At 45.3% G+C, this 25,717-nt stretch overlaps 1 protein-coding gene across 1 annotated transcript in view; it reads right to left on the bottom strand.

The window, feature by feature from the left end:
• DNAH11 (dynein axonemal heavy chain 11) overlaps positions 1-25,717 on the bottom strand; it is a 3,007,685-nt gene that overhangs the window by 2,075,890 nt on the left and 906,078 nt on the right. The window lies entirely within an intron of this gene.

Below are 25,717 nucleotides of genomic sequence, written 5' to 3'. Positions count from 1 at the left end.
CAGCTGCCCTTGCTAAATCTTGTTCATCCATAGAATCGAGAAAATGATAACCCCTTCGTTCTCGGAGTAGTTTGTCGGCGGTTTGGAACGAATGCTCGTTAGACCTTATGTTAATTATAGGTATTTGGAAATTCCTGTCATTATCTGGACATATTGGACGTATTGAGTCAGTATGACATCTAGTCTGATCCCTATTACAAGATCTTCCTCTACCTACATAGGCTATGGTGTCCGACTGTCCTGCGGGCAGTCCTGACCCTTCTTCCTCGCTTTGTTCGAACTCGTCTGTCTCTAATCTCTCCTCGTGTAGGCGTTCTATTTCTTTACGGATCTTTCGGCACATGGCTATTATACAATTTTGCTTATCGTGTCTCCCTTCTGATATATTCTGGCTCCATTTTGTAAGAATTTTCATTGCTTCCGGATCTACCCCCGGTCGGTCTTGATTTCTGATCACACAGTTTATGAGGAAACGTAACAGTTCCCCCTGTATCTCTACTTTCTGGTATTCCATAGCTCTGTTAATACATTCTGGATCTCGCCCTGTTTGAACAAAATGATATATTTTATCTAGATGCGCAGTCATTCCTGGTAGCTTCGCTAAATACCCTGCGGCTCGTCTGATACGTAATGATGCCAGGATCATTTCGTCCTCTTTACCGAGCACCGGGTCATATCTACAATCTATAAGAAGTTCCTTAAGCGTACGATCACTTACGAATTTGGGTGTACGTGAATGCGCTGACTCTTGAAAAATAAGTTTATTTATTCTAGGTGGCGTAGAAAAAATATTGGTAGCACCTCCCGTGGCCCCGTCTGGGGCGTCGGGTGTGAAAGGATTCGTCGAACGTGACACAGCAACTATAGGTGTGGACTCAGCTATAGAAGTACCTGTAGGAACAGATGCAGAAACAGATGTGCTTGCCGGAACTTGTAACTCGATTTGTTGCTGTAGGGATACGGGTGCTGGATCTTGGCGTTGGACCTCCCTGGTATGCGGTCTACGTGGGACGGAATTAGCATACTCGGGAGCTGCGTCATCTAAATATGAGGAAAGAAAAACATCTTCTGCGGTTCTAGGATGCCCCTTAGGGTGTACCTTGATTGGGAATAATGGGGGTGGCAAGTCTTTCGGTATCTCTGGAGTAGCCTTAGGTAATCCTTCGGCCAGAAGGGGATACATACCATTCATAAGGGCATTTCTTTGTCTGTCTACTTGTTCTGATTTCACTCGGATACCTTCCTTAATTAATAGATTGTCTTGAACTTTGCTTGAACTTTCTTTACTCTTCTCTTCCTGTCTACGTGCTTTTTCCGTACGTCTATGAGATTCTTTACGCCATAACTCAACGGCGTCTTTCTGTGACTGTCTGACTTTCCTTTTCCATAACTCTTCCTCGACTTTCATGATGCACTCTGCATCCCAGGTTCCCGCTGCGGGCCATCTCTGACTTTCTGGTAATCCCTTGGTGTAGTCTACCCATAAATCAAGAAATAATATAGCGTCTAAGCCATGTTTGTGATACATGAAGTGCCCTGGAGTATCCCTAGGAGGAATAGGGACGGCTTCTTCAAGTACCCCTTTTCTAGTAGTGATCTGTCTTAATTTCGAAAAGAGCGGCATATTGACAACTGATCTGATACTTAATCTTGAACACACTTAATAAAAAAGCACACTTAATGAACAACCATTCATACCACAATATGCAGGACGTTTAACACATTAAACATTAAAACATTAAACCTTTAACTGAAACAACAATGATGATCGTCTGCATAACTAATCACCATGCTTAATTCTTGACAATAACTAGATACTTCGGAATACTTGATATACTGCTAAACAGTACAGATACACTGCTAAAACAGTGCAGACCGGATTTGTGTACCCAAACCCGTCTTGACCGGCACAACCTATGTGCACGTCAGAAATGCCTCCCCAGTAATGGTACTCACCGGGTAGCTTCGGAAACGGAAGGCCTCGGTAAATCTTGAACTTGAACCGGACTGGACTTGACTCGACTCGTCGGAAACTGGGCTTGACTTCGAACTGGTGGGTCTCTGTATACATCGGATCTTGCTCTCTCAGCTAGGCTCTGGTCGGGATACTTCGCACTTCTCACCGCCTCGTCTGGGTGTTGATCGCAGTCTCAGTCGCCCCCGCTTGACCGGAGGGAGATACAGGAAATCCTGCTGGTACGCGTTATTGTCCGTCCAGCTGTGGCAGGAGACCGGGCCTGCAACTCACCGCCGGCGCGTGAGATGAGAAAGTGTCCCTATTCGGGCGCCATCATGTGGTAAATAAAAATTCCTTTACCGGGACTGAATTTGATACAGAAACATTATAAAATAGCTCAGTAAAATGAGAGGCAGAATCCGTGATATTAGAGTTTCGGAATGGGCTTTATTCCAATAATCGATTATAATCGGATGCTTCAAGTTCCATCACCACGGGGGTTCAGGAAGTGAAGTACATACTTTATTGACAAGAAGTAACTTTTATAGTACATACATTATAATGAAGTGAATACAGTAGGCGTAACAATTGATAAGGAAATTGACGTTTGGTCTGCGTAACCGAAAATGGGTGTAATAATGAGTAAAAAGGAACATGATTGGTTATGATGTCATACATAGGTGGATCTATAAGATAATACTTGGCCTAAATGCGCGCGCAGCAGTATGACGTGTAATTGACGTGTAACTAGGGGGTGACGGGGACTTGACATTTAGCTCTATATGTGGAGACGAGAAGTCTGGGGGGTCAAGTCAACCTAATCCCAAATCATATCTAACATCCTATGTTTAAAGAACTATGTTATCCACAAAAGAAGGACTCTCGGACAGAATCTATTCTATACTGACTGTGCGTGCGTGTACAAGCGTCTAAGTGTCTACACTGAATGCGAGGGGGTAGGAATATTCCATGGTAACAGGGCTATGAATTACTTGCATGAGGACAGAGAAGTTGGGCCTTTTTGCTTGGTAACTGGAAGAATGTTTACTTAAACTACTAGGCAGGAATGCATCGGCTGAGGGGGAGGCAGATAATTCGAAGGTGAAATACAGTTCTTGGCAGAGAATGGGCTGATGTCAGGCTTCGTGAGCTGCGCAGAGAATGAGACAAAGTTCATGGTCACAGATGCAGGCTCGGACTGGAGCTTTCAGAGGCAGAAGGCAAGAGGAGTCTTGATGACAGAATCAGGGCCTACTTGCCTGGACTGTAAAGTGGCATAAGTGAACCATATAAAGCCGATGGCCTTTCATATTTAGGAATGGAATATCCGGCCTATTCATGGCGGATCTGTCAAAGGACATGTTGACGGTGGACGCGCATGTGTTCGCGTCTTCATAACTGGAACTGGAGGGAACATACATGTACTTGTGACATGCACATGGAACCGTTGGGGTCCAAGATAGGGGACATAACTGACCAGAAAAATCCATATTTCCACAGAACTTCCCCCCCACTTTGCGTGAGGCTGTGAATAATCCTTCTTCCAAAAGTTGGGAAAGATCCACTTCTATGCTGCTCAGACAGGCCTTTATCATTTTTAAACCTCAACTACAAAATGTTGGCTAAAATGATTGCGCTGAGATTGGCCTTGTTGCTGGACCGCATTATCTCCCCGACTCAGTCGGGCTTTGTCCCCCATAGGTCGACTGCTTTAAACCTGCGCACATTATTTGCGGTAATACATAGGTTCGCTCCGGAGGTCCCTGCAGCTGCAGTCCTACTTGATACCGACTCCTTGGAGTGGCCCTTTTTCTTGCCAGCGATGAGAAAGTTGGGTATCCCTAAGGGATTCATTGACCTTACTTCTCTGCTATACACTGCGCCCACCGCTTCAATTGAACGGCACACTGTCCCCTTCGTTCGCTTTCACCCGCTGCACCAGACAGGGTTGTCCACTCTCCCCGCTGCTCTTCATATTGGCGCTGGACCCCCTGGTTCACCATTTCCAGGAAAGACCCTGCACAGAGGTCTCCAGTTCAAAATGGGTCCTCTTCTAATTTCCCTATATGCGGTTATATCATCCTATATGTCCGAAACCCCCAGGAGAATTTGGAACTGCTCAGAGAGGTTATCCAGTTTGGCGTTTTTTCAGGGCTGGGTATAAATTGGGGAAAATCAAAATTTTTCCCCCTGACGCCAAGCACAGTTCGTTGGGAATGTGAGTTCCCACTGATGTGGTGTGAGTAGTCAGCCAAATATTTGGGTATTCGGATCCACAGAGAATCGAGCAAATTATTTGACTAAACTATGGCCCTGTAGTGCATAACCTGGAACAGCAGGTCGAGCGTTGGCTGAGACTCCCACTTTCCCTTGCTGGTCGAGTTGCACTTGTGAAGATGATTATCCTTCCAAGGTTTTTGTATCAGTTTCACAACATTCCTATCCCGCTCCCCAACACTTTTTTCTGCTCTTTGCATTCCCATCTTATCAGATTGGTCTGGGGGGGAGGAAGAGCCAGAGTTAGCTGGGACACCATGTCCTTATCATATGAGAGAGGTGATTTTGGGGTCCCCAATCTTCAGATCTACTACTTGGTTGCTGAGTGCAGTTTTGCACACTCCTGGTATCACCCGGACGCGTGGATCCCCTACACTAGACCTGAGGATGACCTGGTACTCCCGATGCCCCTATGTATGGTGCTGCAGCGTGGCTTTCCTAGAGATCCCCAGGATATCCAAACGGTATCTAACACTAGCTGGGACTGGCGTAAGTGGACTGTAGGTGGCGCTCTATACTCATCGGAGATCCCTGTCATTAATAACCCTTGGCTCCCAACTATGGAAGAAAAACTAATATAGAGTACACTCATTACATATTCAATAAATAAAATTGGGGATCTGATCCCACGGGACCATGTTTTTTGTAGCACAAAGGGCAGGAGGTTCAGTGATACAAAATATATGGATCACTTTGTATTTAGCCGGATACGGAGGCCACTCAGAGCTAAGATCCTAGAGTACCCATTGGAGCCCGAGTCCTTCCCTCTGCTTACTCTCTAAATCACAAGTTCCGGGGGAGAACACCTAATCTCTAAGCTATACCAAGCATGTATGTCATTAGTGCCTAGCAGGGATGCCAAGATATGGGAGGCATGGTAGGCCTTGGGCACCCAATTCAAGACTCTCACTGGTCCCTGCACAAACTAAAGAGGTCTCCTTAAACAGCAGACATAAGCTTATACACTTCAAATATTTGTGGAAGGTCTACATGACCCCGGTGAGGGTTCACTCCATTGATCCCAATCGACCACACTCCTGTCCTAAGTGCGGCGGCCCGAAAGCCGATCTTGCCCACCTGACGTGGAACTGCACTAAGGTTGGGGAATTCTGGAGATCCATTTTCAGATTAATAACACAAATTACACACCTGGAGATGGACCCTATGCCTGAGGTCGCCTTGTTGGGATATTTGGGGGGGTCTCCTAAAGAAGGTCCACAAATTCACGGCCATTGCCCTTTTGCTCATAAAGAGGGAAATTGCACTCAAATGGGGAAGTAGGGCCTCCCCCACAGTGAAAGATTGTCTCAATAGCCTCACATACTGTGATACTAATTGTGAACTTTATGCTATGACCCAACCCCCAGCATCCGAATCAAAAGACATTTGGGAGCCTCTTATAAATACTTACTAGAGATCAGTGCTGTGCCTATTTCCCAACAGCCTGCTGAGATAGTCCCCACTGGGGTAGGGGTAATTCATGTCCTATCCAACTTGCTCAATTGTTGTGTTTATTATGTCAAGGAAAGTGTGTGCCAGACAGTGGGGGAGAGCCCACTGGTCCGGGTTGGTTAGATGTTGATATCACATTGTATGATATATATGCTATAAAAAAGAGAAGGAGTGAAGAGGTTCAGTAAGCAGTGGACTCGCTCTCCTCTGTGAATCATGAAAAACCAAAGATCGTCCACCTTTGTAAACAGGATAATAGAATCCTTCCTAGATCAGTTCAATGGTGTCAAGAACTGTATGTTTCCCTAAAAATGTATAGGAAAAGACAAGGTTTTGTTAAAATAACCCTCACACACCAAAAGGTCCCTTGGTGGCATGACCCATCATTGGGTACTTCCCGCCCGCATGGGCGACGGGGCGTGCTGTGACTGACGGAGACATGGCAGCACTTGTTAGTGAGATTATGCTATGTGTAATGTGAGTGTGGAAGGGTCAGAGTGAATATAGTGAGATTTAAAAAATACCTGGCGGTGTGGAAACTAAAATGTAATACTCCCTATAGCTGGTATTAGTAAAAATGGGGAGTGGAGGATGTATGCTGTAATGGGCTAATAACTCCGTAGTCTACATGTTTGGAAGCCATCCCCCTGGCTTCTCATCAGGACCACAAAAAAAAGGGATCCCTGCACCACTCTAAACAGGCAACAACAATGTGGTCTGCCTGCTCAATGTTGCAGATAATAGTGCATATAAAAAAAAACATGCACCCATACTGTACCCAATTAGTATACTCATTTAAGTTAATCTGGAAGAATAGAAAAAAACATAGTTAATTGCAGCGATATTATAATTGCAGGACCACATCACCAAACGTGTGGAAGGTCTACTTAGTAATATGTCTTTCACTTAGTGCACGACCACTCGTAAATTAAGTGAGTGCTGTGCTGCCCTTGAATGTGACATACAATACAATACTAGACACAACAACATTTAACATAAAACACACACTCTATAATGATCTGTATTTCTGGTATTTAGATTCATGTCTATAACTCTTGTGGACTCTATGTTGTTTATATGCGGGCAAAATATACTGCGATGCCACTATAAGACACGGTACAAGTAAGACTAGTGAAGCATAGTTAACATACACTTTAGTTACCAAACTATATCCCCATGAGCTATTTTCACAGGAGGGGAGGAGAACTTGTAGTCAGACTGTGGGAGACAAAGTGCCCACGAAATCAGGAATAAAGATATTGTCAAAAAACAATACCTTGTCATTTAGTTTGCTCGTTGTCTAGGGCGATCGGCTATGCCATACTCACATTGTCAAAGCTGCTCTCTCACACTAGCAATGCTTCCCTGTGGCTTCGATGAACAGGGAATGTGTGCTGAGAGCTTGTTTAAGTATTACCTGCCTGCCCCGTTTTGCGCACGTTTGTTGAGCAAAGCTGCCATGTTAAACTTCCCCAAAATGGCCACCTGTAATGGAACCTTCTCCACCTCAGTCCCAGTGATTTGCGCATGTATGTAAGATCGCTATGGATTGTGGTCTCACAGAAAGGCTGCACTGCTAACATTTCCAAGATGGCCGCCCATAATGGAACCTTATGACCAATATTCACGCTAACTTCCGCCTCTATACTAGAGTCCCCTTAAGTAGTACGAGGCGGAAGTTAGCGCAAATATTGGTCATAAGATTTCATTACAGGCGGCCATCTAAGAAGGGTTAGCATTGCAGCCTTTGCGTGAGACCACAATCCATAGCGGTCTTACACATTACACATAGCATCATCTCACTGATAAGTGCTCCCACGTCTCCGTTGGTCGCAGCACGCCGCGTCCCACAGTGGGGCAGGAAGAACCCAATGATGAAGCATGCCACCAAGGGACCTTTAAGTGGGTGAGGGTTATTTTAACAAAACATTGTGTTTTCCTGTACATTTTTAGGGAAACTTACAGTTCTTGACACGAATGAACCGATCTAGGAAGGATACTATTATCCTGATATATATGCTACCCTGAGGCATTGGTGCGTTGCACGCCTGAGTACATTTGTTTTGCAAATTATGCTTGTCTTTATTCTTACTAGATTTCTGTTAGATCTGGGGGTCTCTAGTTGGCAGGGTAGGTACCTCTGTCCAAGTAGGGACCCTTGCTTCTAGTCAGGGAAAGGGGGATACACTGTTAAGATAACCCCTGCTCACCCTCTAGGTAGCTTGGCCTGAGCAGTCTAGGCTATCAAAGGCAATCTGTAAAGTATTTGTACCAACACTCACAGTAACACAGTGAAAACACCACAGATTTACTCCACACCAGTTTTAGAAAAATAAGGTATCTTTACTAAAAACTTCACAAGACCAAATACTACAGACAAACCAACATATAATTCAAAAGGTTACTTTAAAGATAGTTCAAGAGTTTGCAGAAAGTACTCCAGGATGTAAAAATCAGTGTCTTGCACAATGCGACTCTCAATGCACAAAATGCGATACTTTCGTGCCCAACAGTACCTGTAGTTGCGATAAGGTTCCCAAAAGCTATCACAAGGAAGATGGCAAAGGCGATGCGATACTCCTGAGATCTTGGGGAGGCTTTGCAGCAGCCCTGCTTCACGCAGCAGAGGTGGATGCGCCGGCTCCGATCTGTAGGGGGAGGATGCGATGACTTTGGCTTTCGTTGCGTAGGTTTCTTAGGGGGAAGCTTCACGCACAGGTACGATGCGACGATCTTTGGTGCGGCGCGATGCGCGGCGCTGACTTCTGGCGCCGCAACCCTCGATGCGTCGCGGTGCGCAGCGCAGCTTTGACTTCGGGCGCCGCAACCCTCGATGCGTCACGGGACGGGACTCTGCGTCGACACACGCAGCGACTGGATACTTTCACGCACCGGCAGTGGTGCGGCCCGCAAACTGGTTTGTAGTAAGGACATTCATTGTTAAGTTAGCATAACCACGTCAGAAGTTAGAAAGCCATCTTGCTGCTTTTGCACACGACACTGCGTTCACATGTTATTGCTTAAACGAACTGCTGACTCGAGTTTTGCCTCACACGAGAGCAATCTGTTGTTACCATCCCGAGCTCTGCGAAGCGACCTTGGTCTGCACACGATGTGACAAACAGTCTGAGTTGTTAGACAATGCATGTTTTCCACTCTAGGTTGATCGACCCACTATTTAGTCATAACACACGAGCAGCTGCACATACCTGAAAGTTGGTGCTTTTAATATCACGGACATCATGTTTAGTATTCAGATCGAAGACGAGCCTTCCTGCGAGAAGACTCCTGATGCTCCTGTGATGTGATTTCACTAAGCTGATCTTTGAGGTATGGGGTCCCCTATTCAAGCCTAAGAGACCTTCTGTTAGACTAATAATAATATTAGCTTCTTAGTAAAGGGAAAGTGGTAGTATCCACTGGCATTATAACATGATCACCCCTTTTATATTCTATGGAATTGTAACTATGTTGATGGTTTTGATTTTAATCATTTGTCTGCTTGTATTAGCCAAAGTACTGCATATTAGGACACGTGGTCTATAAAAATAAACTCTTTATTTTCACCGTGTCTCTGTTGATTCTTGTTGTGGACTGATGTGAGAATAATATACGAACAGGTATTTCCGATTCCCACCATTCCTGAGTATGTACTGAGTCGCGTGTTCTGGGATGTCTTTTCATTGGGACCTCCGAGCTAAATCTCGGATAACGAATGGGACACTTATGCTAGCCGGATACTGGGTTCTGGGTTCTGAGGTGAGTTTCTGGTACACCACAACTCACTGAGGTCCTGGGGTTCTACGCATAGTTCTGTGTATAAGCAGAATCCCTGCAACATGGCGCACCTAACGTTTGGTCTATGAGTTGAAACGCCTTAGTAGTGCTCGCGTTTGTCCACAACACCCTCATTCTTGTTTCCGGATAACAAGTCTGACGGATTTAAACCTACCTAGGTCTATTGATATAGGTTCTTTCAAGCTTGATAATTAAAAAGGTTATTGAACCCTTGTGCTACTGATAGTTTCAAGTGTGTGTTGTCCTAATGTCGGTGGATATTGCGGCGCATAGCCGTGCAGCTCTGAAACGTCATTTGACGCAGTATGGGGTACCGGACACTGGTATGAACGTCATCTTTGTAGTGGGAGCCGATGCGGCTCATCCCTATGAGTTGTTCTACTCTTGGGTGACGATTCCAGCGGTGGGGGATGATGACACCTTTCATTCTTACACTGCCGCTGCAGTGCCGGCGAACTATACGCCGTATAGGACACAGGAAATACCAATATCTGCTTGGCAGCACCATATTTGGTTTAATGGCGCCCTTCCCCATGTGGTTATACCGCCGAGAATGGGCCCTTTATCTATTGCAGGGGCCACTTGGCCGGTACTAGCCGGATTTTCGCCTCATCCCCGTTACCTCACGGTGACGGTGGCTGAGTTGCGTGTACTACATACTGCCCTCATTACGGTATATAGGGCGTTAGTGCAGTATGTGTGGCGCAATATGCAGGCGGGGGCACCTGCTGTTGCGGGACAGCCTACTGATCATCACGCGGTGGTCATTAGTCCTGTTATGGTTAATTCTGTTATGGGCAAGCGCCCCCAAACTAGGGATGATTTCCCCTTTTGGCTTGCTGAAAAATTTGACCAAATAGAAGCGGTTTACCCGAATACTACTCCTGTGGAGAAACACAGGATCCTCACCATTAGTTTGCCTAAGGACTTGGTCCCCCACATTGATGATTGTGCAAATTGGGGCAAGGTCTTTGCAGCGATGTGACAAACAGTCTGAGTTGTTAGACAATGCATGTTTTCCACTCTAGGTTGATCGACCCACTATTTAGTCATAACACACGAGCAGCTGCACATACCTGAAAGTTGGTGCTTTTAATATCACGGACATCATGTTTAGTATTCAGATCGAAGACGAGCCTTCCTGCGAGAAGACTCCTGATGCTCCTGTGATGTGATTTCACTAAGCTGATCTTTGAGGTATGGGGTCCCCTATTCAAGCCTAAGAGACCTTCTGTTAGACTAATAATAATATTAGCTTCTTAGTAAAGGGAAAGTGGTAGTATCCACTGGCATTATAACATGATCACCCCTTTTATATTCTATGGAATTGTAACTATGTTGATGGTTTTGATTTTAATCATTTGTCTGCTTGTATTAGCCAAAGTACTGCATATTAGCACACGTGGTCTATAAAAATAAACTCTTTATTTTCACCGTGTCTCTGTTGATTCTTGTTGTGGACTGATGTGAGAATAATATACGAACAGGTATTTCCGATTCCCACCATTCCTGAGTATGTACTGAGTCGCGTGTTCTGGGATGTCTTTTCATTGGGACCTCCGAGCTAAATCTCGGATAACGAATGGGACACTTATGCTAGCCGGATACTAGGTTCTGGGTTCTGAGGTGAGTTTCTGGTACACCACAACTCACTGAGGTCCTGGGGTTCTACGCATAGTTCTGTGTATAAGCAGAATCCCTGCAACATGGCGCACCTAACGTTTGGTCTATGAGTTGAAACGCCTTAGTAGTGCTCGCGTTTGTCCACAACACCCTCATTCTTGTTTCCGGATAACAAGTCTGACGGATTTAAACCTACCTAGGTCTATTGATATAGGTTCTTTCAAGCTTGATAATTAAAAAGGTTATTGAACCCTTGTGCTACTGATAGTTTCAAGTGTGTGTTGTCCTAATGTCGGTGGATATTGCGGCGCATAGCCGTGCAGCTCTGAAACGTCATTTGACGCAGTATGGGGTACCGGACACTGGTATGAACGTCATCTTTGTAGTGGGAGCCGATGCGGCTCATCCCTATGAGTTGTTCTACTCTTGGGTGACGATTCCAGCGGTGGGGGATGATGACACCTTTCATTCTTACACTGCCGCTGCAGTGCCGGCGAACTATACGCCGTATAGGACACAGGAAATACCAATATCTGCTTGGCAGCACCATATTTGGTTTAATGGCGCCCTTCCCCATGTGGTTATACCGCCGAGAATGGGCCCTTTATCTATTGCAGGGGCCACTTGGCCGGTACTAGCCGGATTTTCGCCTCATCCCCGTTACCTCACGGTGACGGTGGCTGAGTTGCGTGTACATACTGTACTACATACTGCCCTCATTACGGTATATAGGGCGTTAGTGCAGTATGTGTGGCGCAATATGCAGGCGGGGGCACCTGCTGTTGCGGGACAGCCTACTGATCATCACGCGGTGGTCATTAGTCCTGTTATGGTTAATTCTGTTATGGGCAAGCGCCCCCAAACTAGGGATGATTTCCCCTTTTGGCTTGCTGAAAAATTTGACCAAATAGAAGCGGTTTACCCGAATACTACTCCTGTGGAGAAACACAGGATCCTCACCATTAGTTTGCCTAAGGACTTGGTCCCCCACATTGATGATTGTGCAAATTGGGGCAAGGTCTTTGCAGCGACGTACGCGCAGTGCTTTGGCACTCCGTCTATGTTGCAGCTGCCCTCCGTTATCAAAAGAGTTCAAGAGAACCATGGTGCGGAGTCTGCGATAGAGTTAGGGATGCGGCTCCTCGGGCAATTTGACCTGGTGGCTACCATGATAATTGGTAACCTGAAGGGTGATGCTTTGCATTTCCAGGTTCGTAATGAACTGAAACGAGTTCCTGAGGAGGACAAACCGCAGGAATTTGCGAAAATAATCGCAGAGGAATATCGGGATTTGGGTCGTAGCTCTTTAGGAGTTAAGCCTGTAATAAAGAATCCCGATCTAAAACAGTAGGGTAAGGCAGAAACGTCTGGTAAGGACGAACGGCCCTTTTTTCCTAAACAAAAATGGCAGGTTAAACAACAGGGAAAGCAGCAGCAACAGAAACAGGGCTCTCGGCCTGCCTCTCCCGTACAGTCTAGTAGTGAACGCACTTATGATCTGCGCGATCGTGCTGCTATAAAGTCTCCTGATAGATTTTAGGTTTCTGAACAGCGCTTTCCTCGTTCTTCACAGGAAACATCGGCTACACAGTCCGGTGGCGGAGGCGGTGGCAAAGGTCGGGGTGCTCCACAACAGCGTGACCAGCCCCGACAGACTGAGGGTAAAGGCAAGCAGGACGAATTTGCAAGACAAAGACCCCCGTTTCAGAAGAAGAAAGTGGCGGCTCTGACGGCAAGGTATGCCTCAGATAGTGCGGACACAGCTTCGGAACCGGACATGGGCGCTGACGCTCCTGGACAGCGCAGCGGAAATTACCATAGTCCGTCAAGCTCTGCGTCCATTTCTGGCGGTGACAGCAACTGATATATTGGTTACTGTGGAAACAGCTGACACCAGAGTGGCTCCCCCTGACAGACTTTATGAAATAGTCTTATTAATAGAGGGTGACATACAACGTACAATAAAAGGGATTTTTTGGGATAATCTGACCACCACCTATGATATCCTCCTAGCGGAGGCAGATTGGCCCCCAGCTTTCATTTTAGAGGCTCCTAGAGGGGAGGAAGTAATCCTCCCGTCCTTTGCGCACACAGTGCCTAAGGACCAGGCTGAAGTGTATGCTGAGGAGTGGGCGCTTGCGCCGGCGGTGTATCATACTCAGGTGGGATGGGACAGATTGTCCCCCTGCCATGAGATTCCATTGCGGTCTATGCCCCAGCCTCAACCTCAATATCCTATGCGTCGTGAAGCGAGACCCCACGTCGCGGCAATCCTTAAACAATTGGAATATCAGGGTGTTATTGAAACATGTGTGTCCCCTATGAATAACCCTTTATTCACTGTAACGAAGCCTGACGGCTCGTACCGTTTAGTTTTGGATTACCGGCACCTAAACTCCCATTGCCGGACCTGCGCGGTACAAAATACACATAGCTCGGCTTTGGTCGACAGTCTCGTGCGTAAGAGATTTAAAACGACACTTGACATTTCCAATGGCTTTTTTAGCCACAACCTGTCCACACTGAGTAGCCAGTGGACAGCGTTTACTTCAGGCGGAAAACAAAAACAGTTTACAAGATTAGCCATGGGTTACAAAAATAGCCCTGGCGTCTTTTCTGCTCGCGTGGTTTCTCTTTTAGAAAGAATAGACCCCGAAGCATACTCCTATGTTGACGATATCTATCTTACGGATGATGAGCTGATGCCGCATCTGTCTCGGGTTGACAATATTATCGTGAGTTTTGCTGACTATGGCTACAAATTCAATTTTGCGAAGTCACACATCGCGGAATATACGGTGTTGTTTTTGGGCTACGAGCTCAACAATGAAGGTAAGGTGTTAGCCCCCCACTTTCTGGAAAAGTGTGCACGCTTAAGTGCTCCTACGACACTGAAGAAATTACAATCTCTGCTGGGTTTTCTGAATTTCGTCCGTACGTACATTCCTGATTATGCCCAGCGTATCAAGCCGCTTTACGCCTTGGTACAGCCTTCGTTTTCGAAATCTAGCTGGCAGCTAGAACACTCTGCAATTTTACAGTCTTTACAGGCTGACCTTCTTGCTTCACAATACTTGCTGACACGTGATAACCGCACTAACCTGGTAATAAGAATAGTACCAGGCGCCGTGGGGTTCACGCATTTGACGTTTAATGAGGGCGATACAGTCCCCATTGCGTACAAATCCCACTTGTACACCTCTGCTGAATTACGTTTTTCCACGGTCGAAAAAGTTCTGACTGCTGTGCAGATGGCGATCCTCAAGGAACGCGCACTGTCGCATGGGAAACAGATTCTGGTTATAACTCCATATCCTGCTTTAGAGGCAGTGACTAAAGCAAGTGTACCCAATTCTAAAGCTTTGCATCCACGGTGGATACAATGGGCTACAACACTGACGTCGCCAGACGTCACTTACATCTTTGATGCCTCATTACAGACTCAAGAGTACTTGCAGTATGAATTCGTTCATCCGGCACCTCTGTCTTTGCGCCCGCTCGAAGAATACCATTGTGTCATATACACTGACGGGTCTGCGCAACCCGCAATTGGATCGAAGCACGCTTATTCTGTGGCTTGCGCAATTGTCGTAGGTACATTCGTAAATGGTGAATTCCAATCTGATGCAGTGCATACGCAATTGGCGGAGCTCCGGGCTCTGGTGCTTGCACTGGAGTTTGCTGATCCCCGAGTCACTACTCTTATAGTGAGTGACTCCTTCTACTGTGTCCAGTCCTACAATGACAATTTACACTTCTGGTCTCAGTATGATTACCGCGACACTAAAGGTAGCACAATTAAGCATAAAACGCTTTGGGTTCGAGTGGCAGACTTTAAAGAACGTCTCCCTCTCGTTAGTGTTATTCACACTCTTGGTCACCAGCGGCTTGGTGTCCATGCTGTCGGCAACAGCTTAGCTGACGAGGCAGCGAAAACAGCAGTGGCTACATACTTAGTGGCAGCAGTTACAAGATCCAAAAGTAAGATTGATGATGACATCTTGGCAGCTATTGCTGCTACAGAGAAGGGAGGAGATTACCCGAAGGGTTTTCCCTCTCGGTATATTTATCATTTAAGTCCTGATAATGTCCCATTAGTGAGGATTAACGACGTTGGTGATAGAATAATTCCCAACGCGGACTGCAGATCAGCACTGATCTTGGCTGCGCACGAGGGGTTGGCGTCAGCCCACGCCGGTGTGTCAGCTACAATATCTCTGCTACAACAACGTTACTGGTGGTTTGGTTTATATAAACAAGCGCGCGCTTATGTTCTTGATTGTGACATTTGCCAACAGATTAAACCTTCTACTGTTGCGCGCCCACCACAGACACAGCTGTACATCTCTAATAAGCCATTTGGTTGTGTTTATTTAGATCACTGCGGTCCTTTTTCTTCTGATACTGCGTACAAGTACATCTTGGTTGCAGTGGATTCGTGCACACGTTTTCTATGGGTATGGCCACAAAGGAGTGCTGACTCGCGGACTGTCATCAGGGATTTGCGTGTCTTTGTGGGAACTTTTGCGTGTGGTACCTTCCATTCTGATCAGGGCCCTGCGTTCGCCTCTAAGGCTTACAAGGAGGCTATGAAAAATTTGGGGGTCCTAGTCAAATTTTCGTCTCCCTACCGACCTGAGGGTAATAGTGTGGTGGAGCAAATGAACCGTGACTTAAAGCAATCATTGACAGCACGTGTTTTAGGTACAGGCCGGAACTGGCTGGCCCATTTGTATAACGTCCAACGTGCACTAAATAATCTCCCTAGAAGGTCTCTGGTTGGGCGGACCCCGTACATGATGCTCTTCGGAATCAGAATGTTTGTTCCAGACCTTGATGGTCTAGACATTGCGGCGTCGACCGCACCCTTTGACGTAGATGATCACTGTGCTGTTTTGCAGACTCTACAAGAAGCCAGAGACTCTCTTTCGAAAGAACATTTGCCCTCCACGTCTGAAGCTGAGGTTCAGATTCCGGTAGTCGGCTGGCTACCCCGAGTTGGTGATCTGGTCCGTGAGAAGGTGGAGAACAAGAAGGAGTTCGGCCCCTCTTATCGTGCACCAGTTCCAGTGCTTGGAGTGCAGGGTACAAGAACAGTCATTTTACCTCCACTTCCTGGTCGCAAAGAAAACAGGTACATCTCTATTGACAATGTCAAACTTCAGCGAGTGGCCGATACTTCTTAGTATGACTCCGGCAGTTTCATGCCAGACAATGCAAAGAAATTCAATGATGGTTCCTGCTTCTACCACCTTGTCTGATGTTGCAATCGAGATGCATTCAGTTACTGATCCCTTGCTGATACCACCGCCTGGTGGTTTGCCCGATGAGACCGAGTACGCTTATCCTACACGTGAACCTTCGCCTGTTTTACAATCTACAGCACTTGGCCAGTCCCGTTTTTCCTTTGACACTAACTCTTTGCCCTCACGTCCCCCATCAAACATTGCTGTTTTTGTGAGCTGGTTTAAGAAACATTTTTTGATAGCTCCTTGGACATACATCTGGTTGATGCTTTTTGGTATTTTTTTGGTTTATGTCCATTGGATTTGTTGTAGTTTTCTTCCGTTTGGTGGATGGCCATTATCTCAAAGAGAGATCGACAATTAGACTTATCAATGGAACTTTGGCCCCCCACTCCTCATCCCACATCATGAAAAGGGACCAGACTTTTGTGAATATTACTGCCTGGCCCGTCATGGATGGAATCGCATGGGATGCAGTTAGATTTCAAATTCATGGGCCTACAGAGGTCATTAATGTGCCTAATGTATTTCGTGTTTCTATGGGTGATGTAGTTAAACAGAACATACGTTCTGATGATTGGGATGTACACGCCATTGAAGCACTGTTTTCAGATTTGAAATATTATGCCGCCTTTGATGCTGAGGATTTGTATGAAAATGCGGCTAATTATGCAGAACAGTATTGTTTTCAACATTATGGCAATCACTTCCTGCATAAATCGAATTCGTTTAGAAATTTTGTAAATTTTACCCAGTGGGAACATTGTCCCACCCCCTCGTTTGGCAGTTCACATACATTAGTTGATAAGTTTACTTATTTTACTGATTTCAGTGTTTCGGCCCCGGCATCCTTTTATTTTAAAGTTAAGCCCGAGTCTGCCTCCAAGGTTAGACTGACACACACCAAATTGTTATATTCTAAGTCCTTTATGGATGAGTTGTCAATCAAAGGTTATGATCTATGGAAGGCTACTATTGATCTTAAGTCGGTTTGGGGTTCCAAACCGTGGCAGGTTCAGGGAACTGAGGCTTTACACCGTGCCTGTCTAGTACCAAATCATATGTTGTTTTTAAATGCAACCATCTTCCAAACCACCTGTTTCGGATTGGCCACTTCTAAAAAACTAAATTCGCCTTCTGTGCCGGATCTGGGTGCTTACCCAAATTGGTATAATCACACAGATCTGCCCCTTCCTGCTTTGCAGTTATTAGTTTCTAATTCATCTTTCAATATTTCGAAATTTAATAGTGAGGGATGGTTGATTTGGCAAAGCAGTTCTGATACCTGTCAACGTCGTTTTCTAGGACTGAAACCGGGGTATACTCAAGATCGCGTGGACCCCCGGTTTGAGTCGTCACATACAGTAACTACATACTCTGTAGGGAAATTATGTCAGTCCTGGCTGCGACATTCCACCTTGGCATCTGTCAAAGTTCATTTATCAAAGTTACATGACAAAATAGATTTGAATGATTTTGTTAAAGGTCCTGTGGGTGGCAGATCCAGGAGATGGGCGTATGCTATTTACAACGAAGTATGAAAACTGTCGCAAATTGAGGCAGCTTCAAGATTGAGAGCTATTGATCAGGCTAATATGGAAAAAGTATTAGCAGTTATTGATAACAGCATTAACACTCTTTCTTCTCGCATTTATACTTTAGATAATATTGTTTCTTCAATTGTGGATATTGTGCAGGATGATATGTCTGTGTTGTATCATGGTCAAAACCAGTTGCGTTCTGTTATGCAGTTTGCATGGACATTACAAACATTGAAGGCAGGGAAGGTCCCTTGGGACTAACTGAATACAACATCGTTATTTCTTCCCTTTAACCTTACTGACAAACAGCAGTTCATGTCCATGAAGGATGCTACATATTCCTTGCTCCATATTGAGAAATTGGAGCCGTTACCTTTTTCTGTTGCGGAAGTCGACTCCGCTGTGTGGCTCTTACACGGATTGATAAGTCTACCGTTTGCGCTTTTTAAGTTTACCTCTTGTATGAAACACTATGCTCTGGGTAGATATGAACAGCTGGGTACCGCTTTCATACATGAAGTCTGGTCCCTCCCCTTTACGTATAGATGTACAAGGGACGGTACTGAGGTTTATCTGAAGGGTGAAGAATGTACAACGTCACCTGATCATTCTGTTGTGTGTAGGCACATTCAATTGCACGGTGCTTGTAATGTACACGCTCTGAATTTGGCCTGCGTCCTCAAAGGTATCCCGGTACCAGTGATTACGCCATCTTTCACGCTGCTTGCAAACGGTAGTTATTTAATTTTAAACAGTGAAGCTTGCTGCGGGATGTTAGTAGGGATCCCGTATATAGTAACTAACACAGAGGGTTGTCTGCTGCAATAACGTCCTGTTTCCACCCCCGCATGGGAGGCTGGATGCTTCTATCTGGCCTTCAATTCCAACCTTGAAAGCAGAGTTCGACAAGATGAGCAGAATAAGAGCGCTATTGTCCCAAAAGGAGGTGCCATTGACTTCCTCCCGGGAGACATTTGTTCTTCACGTAGCAAATACGCGCACCGAGGTACAGGCGCTTTTGAATACTGACCTCCCCCTGCATTTTGGAGCTTTGATCCAAACAATTTTCAATGCCTCGTCCACGACTGGCCTGGCTCATTTTTTTTAACTTGTGGGCTCGGGCCTCGTGACCTCTTTCCAAACTATTTTTGGTGTGATTCCGGCATTTTTTCATTCTATTTTCTCCAGCGTCTTTGGAGGTGTCCCGTTAATTCTGGCTCTAGTGGCAGGTGTGCTACTTTTACTTTTCATCTTGCGAAATGGCTGCTCTTTCTGTGCCACACGACAGCCTGTCCCGTCTGCAGCTTCTTCGTGACAGGATGCTTGATTACTATGGTGTCCTGCCGTTGGCGACTTTGAGCCTGGCATATGGATTATCCTTCCGGTATTCCTACTTCACCTGCGTGCAACCTGTCTTCCACTGCCTAGATTGTCCCTTTGAATAGCCTATGGATTTGTGTTTAACCAACATGGTGTCTCCGGACCCGGATTATGATCGACTGATGAGGCCCTTAGTGTCTCACGAGTCTGCCTGTTCTGGTGTTCGGATTATGGCCTGCGGTGCGGCGCATGGTATCCTGGGTAATTGGGACATCGTGAGAGCGGCATATGACTTCTTGGATATGAGTTATTTGGAAGTACACGCTGGTTGCCCTCTGATGGTGCTAGAGGCTCCGCTAATAGAAGAACACGTATGTTCCTTTTCTTTACTTAACTGGATGGCTGAAACCTTCAGTGGCCGTGCCAATGATTTTCTGCTGGAAGCAGTGGCCACATATGCTGCATATACTTTCATGGATTGAGTGAACTTTCGTCCACTGTGTTTTCCTCACGTGTCTTGAACTGTCCCTGTACGTCTGCACTTTTGCCCGGTGAGGCGTTTTTTCATTTTTCACCTCCCACGGCACGTTTGAGGTTTTTTGTTTTTTCTATCCATTTTTTGGTTTTTTCCTGTTTGAACTTTGCCTGAACTGACCAGTTCTTTTTTTAAATTGGATACGCCTTGTTCTGCTCTGTCGCGCTTGAACTCTGCGTTCTCTCTTTTCTTGCATACTAAGTAGTGCTTCGATCAAGGGGGCATGTAGTAAGGACATTCATTGTTAAGTTAGCATAACCACGTCAGAAGTTAGAAAGCCATCTTGCTGCTTTTGCACACGACACTGCGTTCACATGTTATTGCTTAAACGAACTGCTGACTCGAGTTTTGCCTCACACGAGAGCAATCTGTTGTTACCATCCCGAGCTCTGCGAAGCGACCTTGGTCTGCACACGATGTGACAAACAGTCTGAGTTGTTAGACAATGCATGTTTTCCACTCTAGGTTGATCGACCCACTATTTAGTCATAACACACGAGCAGCTGCACATACCTGAAAGTTGGTGCTTTTAATATCACGGACATCATGTTTAGTATTCAGATCGAAGACGAGCCTTCCTGCGAGAAGACTCCTGATGCTCCTGTAATGTGATTTCACTAAACTGATCTTTGAGGTATGGGGTCCCCTATTCAAGCCTAAGAGACCTTCTGTTAGACTAATAATAATATTAGCCTCTTAGTAAAGGGAAAGTGGTAGTATCCACTGGCATTATAACATGATCACCCCTTTTATATTCTATGGAATTGTAACTATGTTGATGGTTTTGATTTTAATCATTTGTCTGCTTGTATTAGCCAAAGTACTGCATATTAGGACACGTGGTCTATAAAAATAAACTCTTTTTATTTTCACCGTGTCTCTGTTGATTCTTGTTGTGGACTGATGTGAGAATAATATACGAACAGGTATTTCCGATTCCCACCATTCCTGAGTATGTACTGAGTCGCGTGTTCTGGGTTGTCTTTTCATTGCGACCTCCGAGCTAAATCTCGGATAACGAATGGGACACTTATGCTAGCCGGATACTGGGTTCTGGGTTCTGAGGTGAGTTTCTGGTACACCACAACTCACTGAGGTCCTGGGGTTCTACGCATAGTTCTGTGTATAAGCAGAATCCCTGCAACAGGTTCTGCGACGACCCTAGCAGCGTCAGGAATCTTCTCGCACCGGGACGATGCTCGACGCACTCGGCGATGCAGGGACTCCGGGTGCTGCGATGACGCCGCAATGAAATTCTCCTCGCACTCTCGTTCTTGCGACACGCAATCGGATGATGCGTTGGGTACCAGTTACTCTTTTTCACGCTTCTGCTTCCCATCTCCCAAACACAGCAAAACGACCTCCTGAGGCCCCAAGACTGGGCAAGCACTCCTAGGCAGGTCAGAACTCCCTCAGCAGAGTTCCAGGGGAGCTGGTGGTGAAGTCCTTTTGTTCCTGGGACTTCTTAACAGGGAGCCAGCTCTTCTCAGGCCCTTGGAGATCAGAATCAAAAGAAGGGGACACAGCAAAGTCCTTCCCCTCTCCTTGGCAGAAAAGCAAAACAGCAAGCAGGCAGTCTTCTCCTCTTCAGTTCTTTTCAGCTTTCTCCTTGGCAGAGGTTTCTTCTTAGTTCCAAAGTTTTCTAAAGTTTAGGTGTCTGGGGTCCTCTTCTTATACCCCTCCAAGTCTTTGTCTCTCTTTGTTCCAGTGGGGGGATTCCCCTGCTCAAACCGGTTCCTGGGTGTGCTCTGCCCTGGAGCACCTGGTTCCTTTCAGAGTGAGGGGCAGGGTCATTAGACGCTCAGCAGGAGGTGGAGCCTTCTTTGTGCCAGCAGAGGCAGAGTCCTCAGCCTGGCCAGCAGGGGGTGGAGCCAGCATTGTGTTGGCAGGGGCAGCCCTATTCAAACCCAGGGACTACTCCTCCCACCCATCGAAAGCAGATCTCCCTATTCACCCTGCTGCTGACTCATCCAGGCTCCTGGAGCCACCTAGCCCATCACATGACACCAGTCAGCCAACCAGCACACAGGCACACAGGAAGGTTAAACAGGAGAATAGCTACTTTCTAAAAAGTGCTATTCTCACACAGTGAATTTAAAAACCATCTTGCTAAAAAGATGTATAATTAAATTCTGAACACAGAGATACCAAACTTGGATTTTCTATCTTGCCCTTATGGGAAGATAGGCATGTAAACAGCCTTCCCCATTCTATCCTATGGGCAAGATAGCCTCTCAGCAGTGAAAAACGAAAATGGCTGTAATTCACTACCAGGGCATGTTACACACCTCAGTACATGCCCTACCTTTCAGATACACTGCACCCAGCCCAGGGGGGTACCTAGGGCCACCATAGGGATGCCTGACATGTACCGAAAGGGAAGGATAAGGCCTGGTCAGTGGGTCACTGGCCAGGTCGACATGGCAGTCCTGGACTGCACATAGGCACTGCGAGCAGGCCTAAGACATCATTTTAGCGCTACTCCTGTGGGTGGCACAATCAGTGCTGCAGCCCACTAGTAGCATTTGAATCACCAGCCCTGGCACACTCAGTGCACTTTACTAGGGGCTAGCAGGTGGAACAAATATACCAATCATGGATAACCAATCAATATAACAATTTATACAGAGAGCATATGCACTTTAGCACTGATCAGCAGTGGTAAAGTGCCCAGAGTTCTATTGCCACAACCACGGGTTAGAAAAAATAAAGGAGGAAGAAGCAAAAAGTTTGGGGATAACCCTGCAAAAAGGGCCGTTTCCAACAATTTCTATGATCGCAGTGAATGACCATGCAATGTCAAAAGCAATATGAAAATTAAAAAAAAAAAGAAGTAAAAAAAACATCTGTGCTTTAGAACCACTATTTGTGCACCTCAATGCTTACAGGCTATGCAAAATTGTGAGCACAGCTACCAACTAGGGTACACAGGTAAGAATATATGATTTGTTTGCTGAAATCCCTCCAATGATTAAATATAGCTGTCAGAGCTGTTTATCATCCCAAATTTATAATGACACCTACCCCTTTCCAGAATAAACAGGAGCACAATGTTGCAGGGTGCTTCTGCCTTCTACCAGCAAACCCTCTTGAAAGCACACAGATTTAGGAGTAAGGGGAATGGAACCTCTTCATTTTTAACACATGCATCTTGACTTTTAAAAAGGCTTTCTTCTTTAAGCTATTTCAAGAAACAACATGGTAAAATTGAGTAATGATAAATACATGCATTCTTTCTGAAATTATTGCTGTTGTCATCTGTTGATAAGCTATACTATGGTTGGTAGCACTATTGTAACCCAGTATGGTTCAATGCCTCTGCAAATCAATACGTATCAATAGAAGGTAAGGGAGTAACTCCTCAGTCATGGAAGGAATCCATCATCATAGCATCTGGTGTCAGCATAATAATCCTTTACCTAGTATTTTAGGTGATGTCACTAACCAATGCAGTTTCAAAGATAATTGTAATGACCTTTGCTAGCAGAACAAATCAATGTATTTCTGGCTTGATGCATTGTGATCATTGCTAGTTCGGTATCATGAATGATCTGTCACGCACATCTTTGATGCTGTAGTTGATTTTCTACTTGAGGAACCCTTGACCTGGAAGTAAACCAATTTAATGAAGCGAAGGCCTGTGACAGTTATAGTGGAATTTTCTATGGGTGCTAATGTGATCTATGGATTTCTCAGGAAGATTACCAGGTTATGTTATTAGGCATAAACTTTAGAGGACAACTCCAATTTAGGAGTTGATTGTATGTTTCCAACCGAATCGGACACCTTTCTGGATGACCGATTATGATGCATGTAAACCCGTTCGGGCTGTCCAAATCGATTCCGAATGGAATTTGGATAGACAGAGTTGTTCAGAGGCGATTCGTACAGCTCTATGTACACAATTTCTGAACGAGCTATTATGATTTACCAATTCGCATAGCCGTTCTGACACAAACATAAAACGGGTGTCGGAATCTGTCTTTGGGGGCCCCTAGAAGGGCCCCCCCTTCACCTTGAGGTCTCCGGTTGGGGCCTGTGGAGGTACCCAGCCAGCCCTTGTTTCAATGTGAGCCTGTGTTCTCGTTCGGAACACAGGCTCCAATTGAAGTCAATGGGAATCCAACGGAAGGATGTTGGGAAGCGTCGTATTCGGTCGGTGGGACTCGCAGAATCCGATTCATTTGGAAATGATTCCATAACCCATTCAGTCGTAAGAGTTTCCTAACGAGATTGTAATCGGCCCCTTAGTAAATAAAGGGACTACCATATCTCTACTGATCTATTTTCAATTGGCATTGAACGATATAGAGCAAAAGTACATTTAATGCAAGATATTAATTGTGCTGTAATGCTGTGATTATACCAAAAAGGCCAAGTACAGACTGGGCATGCAGGTTTGATCTGTGCACTGCTGTCTGCAAATTATCATTCAAAAGAAGGCATGCATTGGATATATATGTAGTTTTGGAGAGTGTGGTTTCCAGCTCGAATATTTACTTATGTATCCAGTTCTTCTCCACAACTGTTAATTCCACTGTACTCCCTTGGGATTCACAGGGAAATCAGGACCCATCACAGGAAAACTGCATGCCTGCTGGAAAAACTTGCTCCAGGAAGTACGGTAGCTGCCGTACAGAGAAGAGCCTGACTGCTTGTAAGTGCTGGATGGCCTGGAAAATCCTTTCCTGGTGACCTTGAGACCCCAGGGGACTGAAGAAACTTTGTCCAGAGTGATCTGCCCAGAAAAACTGTTAATGAGGTATTGTTTCAGTAGAACTATGCTCAAAGAAACCTAGAACGTTTCAATAATTTACCCAGAATAATTAAAAGTGTTTGGCCTTGGACACCATCTATGTCAAAATTGGGCTTGATCCAAGTCCAGCCCACTGAATCTTCCAGCTGCCACCATTTGAGGCACTTGTGCCCAGTTCAAGGACTCTACACAGCATTGTCTTACAACATCACATATTGAACTGTTCTTGATCAATTATCACTCTTCATTTGTCTCGCTATTCAAATTCTCCCGATGCCATTTCCTCAAAACTTTTGCCAATTTGAAGTGAAGATTTAGAAACTGGTACACCATCTTTGTCCTGATGTTGCCAAAGGAGTGTCTCAACACCTCTAAACCATTCATTTAACATCTTTGAGCAAGGGCTCCAAGGCTGCATCTTGGTTCCCCAAGATTTCAAGCTGCCTCACCATGATATTGACATAGCTTCAAGAGGTAGGACAGCATAGTTCACCCTGCTGCATAACATTTACAGTGAATCCAAGCTCTAGATTAATATACAACAATTTTGACCAATATTTATTGTGTATTATTACTGATCTTTGTATAACATCAATTTACCATCATCTGTAAACATTTTTGCTGGAGTGTGTTTTAATATGTTTTATTATATTTTTATCCAGATTCGTATGGTCCTTTAAATTCTCCATATCATAAGAGGATTGTCGTTGACCAGTTGTGTGCAACTTTCTCTCTCTTTCCCTTTCTCTCATTCTCTGAGGAAAGCCATGTTTCTTGAGATAGGTTACCAATGTTGTGCCAAGCTTTATTTACATAAACCAAATTAACTGTGTGGGTCAGACTGGGTCTTGTGACACCTCAGTCATAGTTTCCATCACAACTATGTGCGCTCTCTCTCCCATAACCTAATTATTGTTTTTCCTACATATAGCGCATAAATATAGCAAAGACAACTTTGGTTTGAAAACGTGGGCATGATTCTACTTTTAACAACAAACTACCCTGTAAGAGTTTACAGTGCTACTTCACTTAAGGGCAAATGTCACCAACCTAGCTACCCACATCAAAGCATTTATAGCATGACATTTGGAGGGTAAATATATAAGCTTAGAGTAATAATAAAATATAAACAGCAATTGTTGTCCTTCTCTTTTAGATATCTAAGGAAGCTGATGTATTTCTATTTTGAAACCTATTTGTATTCAGACTATG

This window comes from Triturus cristatus, chromosome 10, assembly GCF_964204655.1.
Source record: "Triturus cristatus chromosome 10, aTriCri1.1, whole genome shotgun sequence".
NCBI lineage: Eukaryota > Metazoa > Chordata > Amphibia > Caudata > Salamandridae > Triturus > Triturus cristatus.
The sequence above is the reverse complement of the archived record's forward strand: the minus strand, read 5'-3'. Positions and strand labels throughout refer to the sequence as shown.